Genomic DNA, 4,807 nt, shown 5'->3' with positions numbered 1-4,807 from the left:
GAGGCTTCATGACATAGTCAGGATTGATGAAATCATTGGCCATTGGTGATTAAACTCAATCTCCAGTTCCTCTCCCCTTCTGGGAAGTGGGGGATTGTGTGGGGCTCGAAGTTCCCACACTCTAATCACAAGGTTGGTTTCCTCGGCAACCAGCCCCCCCTCCTCTTGGGGTTTCCAAAAATCACTTCATTAACACAAACACAGATGCGGTTGAAAGGGGCTTGTTATACACAACAAAAGATTCCCCTCTAGCCTTTATAGCACTTACCACTTAGGAAATTACAAGAGTTTTAGGAGCTCTGCCAGGAAAGGAACAAAGACCAAATACATATTTCTTACTGTATCACAATAGCACAGGTAGTGAGCGCTTAATTAATGGTACCCATTAGCATTACTGCTCTCTTTTTTCCTTCTCCCATCAAACTCTGTATTCTGGATCTAGCTGCTTCAAGATCCAGATGTGTGATCCTACGGACATTCCAAAAATGTGGCAATTTCTGGTATCAAGCAGCATCGTGGGACAAGACTTCAACAGAGGGGACAAAAACCCTCTACCATAACCATCCGGAAAACTCCTCAGGACCTTCATTGGGCACAGGCGTCCTTGAAGCAGCCCCAGAGCCCTCTCGCTGTGCTTGCTGTGTTTGGGGAGTAGAGGGCCTGGCAGCGACCCTCAGAGGTCTTTCTGTCACTGCAAGAGCTTGGCCCAGCAGCTGGCGAGCTCTCTGCCTTCATCACCACCCCCAAGGCCCTCACTCCTCTTTCTTTGCTAAATCCAGCAAATGAAACCGTGTGCTCATGATTCACAATGTCTTTTTTGGCAGAGTTATCCTGAGCAGAACTGTGAAGGCAGTAAGAACAATATTTTGAAAATATTAATCTGATATAGTTTTCATTTGCCTGTAGTTCTTGAGTCATAAGTCTGAGCATTAGGCTTATTACTCAGAGAAAGAGGGCGGTTGCTTCTAAAAATAGCAAAATACTGTTTTTCATAATCCATTCTTGGGTATGGGTTTCCACTTTAGAACATTCCAAAGCATAGAATGGGTTATTTTTTACAAGGCCATCTGGCTCAAATGCCTGCTCTTAAGACACGTTCCTCATGTTTCCCAGTTGGAGGTAAAGGAAAACAGCATCCCATAATACCTCCCCGATGGGGGTCCTCTTATTCCCTACAGTAGATTCCTTCACTCTTCTCTCTGGTCTCATTTCCTCCTTGTGCTATTCTCTCCACCTGTCTTTGCTTTCTCTTTGCTGACCATTTTTTTTCACCCATCCTTCAAGACACAGCTCAAAACTCATCTTAAGGAAATCGTTCTTGAACAGCCTTGGATTATACAGAGTCAGTTTGTTGCCAGGTGAACTGGGGAGACCCTGGGCCCTGAGACCTCCACCAGCCCATCCCAGGAATGTCACTGGAGGCTCCTGGTCTCAATGCAAGAGAGAATTCGAAGACAGACCAGACACAGTGGATGAACGGTGGAAGCAGAGAAGTTTATTAAAATGAAAGTACACTCAGGGCGCATGGGTGGCTCAGTCAGTTAAGCATCTGCCTTCTGCTTGGGTCATGATCTCGGGGTCCTGAGATTGAGCCCCATGTCAGGCTCCCTGCTCACTGGGGAGTCTGCTTCTCCCTGTCCCTCTGCTGCTCCCCCTGCTTGTGCTCTCTCTCTCTCAAATAAAATAATAAAACCTTTAAAAAAGAAAAATGAAAGCACACTCTCGAGATGTGAGAGCCGGTGAACTCAAGGGAAGTCTGAAACAAGGTGTTAGTTGTACAGTTGCTTAGTTCTGCCATATGTATCTATTCCCAAGACAACAATATAGTAATTGTACACATGATAAATAGAAAAAATGTAGGTGCAACCAACTTTATTAATCGGACGTTTCATTCTGATTACATAGATGGTATTCTAGTGAGTACAGACGTATCAGGTGACAGAGAAGAGATTTTCAGAAATTTGTTGCTTCCTTCTGAATTATAACAACACCTGCCAACCAACCAGCAGAAATTCCAGTGAGATGTTGTTTCCTCTTATGGGCAGGTCTCTGTGGCCTTTGAAGTTGATCACCATGGTGACACACACCCTCGTCAGTGTTCTGACCTTGTGTAACACTGGCCAGGAGTATCGGCTGTAGGGGCAGGGATCCTCTTGCTTACCTGACTCTATGGTTAAGAACAACCCCTCACACCTGTAGGGAAAAAAAGCAGTATCTTAGAGTCAAAGCAGCACCCAGAACACATCTTTCTTGGCCCCAAAATTCCTCGTGACAGATTCATTAGCTTTCCCTTGGGTGTTCAACTAGATGTAGCTAGTGAATGTTTTTAACTCAATCAATATACTTAGACATATATGTACATATGTATGTGTATTCCAATGATCCAATCTTTTCAATATTCTAAAAAATTCTACAAAATTACAGAAATTTCACAAAATTAAAACAAGACACCAGCCATTTCTAAAGCAAACACTGAAGATGTATTATACTGAACTGATTAATTCACAGGATTTACTCACCAAACGCAAGAGGCAGAGGGGCGCCTTAGAACAGCTGAGATTATGAGATGCTGAATTAGCTGATAATAGACTTTTGATTGAGGTTCAATACTGCTTCCACCCCAGACATTAGTAATCAGACTAGCATTTTTGGATTAGGTCCTTTCTTTTAGACAAACTTCATCTCTCCTGCCTACAAGATTTTCCAAAGCTCCCATCTGCTGGGACTTTTTATCTGATACTTTAAGTTTCCTTTTCTTTTAACCAAACCCTTTACAAGGATATGACCTTCTCAAGTTTTAGACTTTTAGTTTCTTTTTTCATATACCTTTTATGAGGAGGTATTTTTAAAAGATGTATTTATTTATTTATTTATTTGAGAGAGAGAGAGAGCAAGCATGGGGAGGGACAGAAGGAGAAAGAAAGGGAGAGAAACAGACTCCCTGCTGAGTGGGAGCCTGACATGGGCTGATCCCACAACCCTGAGATCACAACCTGAGCTGAAATCAAGAGTCAAAGGCTCAATCCATTGAGCCAGCCAGGTGCCCTGAGGAGGTATTTTTTAAAATTTTTTTAATTTAAAAAAAATTTTTTAATAGAGTTTATTTATTTATTTGTCAGAGAGAGAAAAAGCACAAGCAGGGGGAGCAGCAGGCAGAGGGAGAAGCAGGCTCCCCACTGAGCAAGGAGCCTCATGTGGGACTCGATTCCAGAACCCTGGGATCATGACCTGAGCCAAAGGCAGACGCTTGACTGACTGAGCCACCCAGGTGTACCAAGGAGGGTTTTTTTTTTTTTAATTTCAATTCTGTAATGCTTTTCATTTCTTTAAGCATTTAATATAATTAATAAACAATAACTTCCTATTAGGTAAGTCAGTGACTCCTTCATTCCCTTCACTATAAACACCCTTGTAAGTAGTTATGTCTTGAGATATTGCTCCATGAATAATTCAGTGAAAATTAATATTTTTGTTGAGTATAGATGAGCATGTTTGATAAGAGAATAATGTACATCATTTCATTCAGTTCTCTCCTAAGTCCACATTAGCAGCCCTCAGTCAAGTGACCTTTTCCTCTTGTCTCACCTTGGCTCAAGGAAAGATGTGCCAGTGACAACTCGTATAAGATTCTTATTTGCAGGTTCCTTAAACTTTCGGGAATGAAATGCTGACTCACTATTGGAAATGATTGTGTGTTTGGATCCAGGGTTCCTTGGGTCCAATAAACAGGCTGAGGTCAGTTGGATTTCAACTACTTCCTACGGCTGCAAATAACGGACACTATCTGAGATCACAAGAGAGATCTGAGGCAGAAATAGTGACGTATGAAGTTATTTGGAAAATAATTCCTCAATCCAAATTGTATTCTATTACTCTTTCTCAAAGTACACTTTTTCAACATAACATTTATAATAATTTTAATGATGTGTTTGAGTCTTTAATTTGTTAATGTTCATCTCCCCTGCCCATCACAAAGCTCCAAGAGGGCAGGAACCATATCTTTCACTATTAGTGTTATAATTTTTGAAGTATTACTTACCTATATAAACGTACACAAATCTTAAGTACATAGGTTGATGGAAATTTTTATGTGCACATACACCCACATGTCTACTACCCAGGTTAAGATATAGACCATTTCCACCACTCCAGGAAGTTCTTTTATGTCACTTTCTAGTCAATATTTCTATTTTGTATCATTATAGATTAATTTTGCCTGTTCTCGAACTTGATGTGGATGGAAACATACAGTATTTGTACTCTCTTATGTCTGGCTTTTTTTTTTCTACTCAATATAAGTGTTTTTGAGGTTCATTCATATCTTTCTATGTCTTTAGCTTTTTTTTCTTACTAGTATATAATATTCTATTACACTAATATATCACAATTTATATACCCTTCTCCTGTTGATAAACTTTGGAGTCATTTCTAGTTTAAGCCACAATGAAAAGTCTTGGAGAAGTCCTTTTGTGATGTACACATTCATTCCTCAGAGGTGTATGCGTAGGGTAGACATGCTGGCAACGTTGGGTAAGCATACGTTTAACTTTGTATATACCACGAATCAGTTTTCCCAAGTGGCTGTACCATTACACACTCCCCCCAGTAGCAACTGAGAGTTCTGTTTGTTCCCCATTCTTGCCAGCTCTTGGTGTTGTCATTCTTTTTGATTGTAGTCATTCTGTTTGATGTATAATGGTATCCCATTGGGGTTCCATTTTGTATGATGAATAATTATGTTGAATGAAAATCTCTCTCAGGATTCTCCTTTCTCTCCCACAGTTTGCAAACGGAGCTATTTGTTGAT

The sequence above is a fragment of the Ailuropoda melanoleuca genome, chromosome 9, assembly GCF_002007445.2.
Source record: "Ailuropoda melanoleuca isolate Jingjing chromosome 9, ASM200744v2, whole genome shotgun sequence".
Lineage (NCBI taxonomy): Eukaryota > Metazoa > Chordata > Mammalia > Carnivora > Ursidae > Ailuropoda > Ailuropoda melanoleuca.
The sequence above is the reverse complement of the archived record's forward strand: the minus strand, read 5'-3'. Positions refer to the sequence as shown.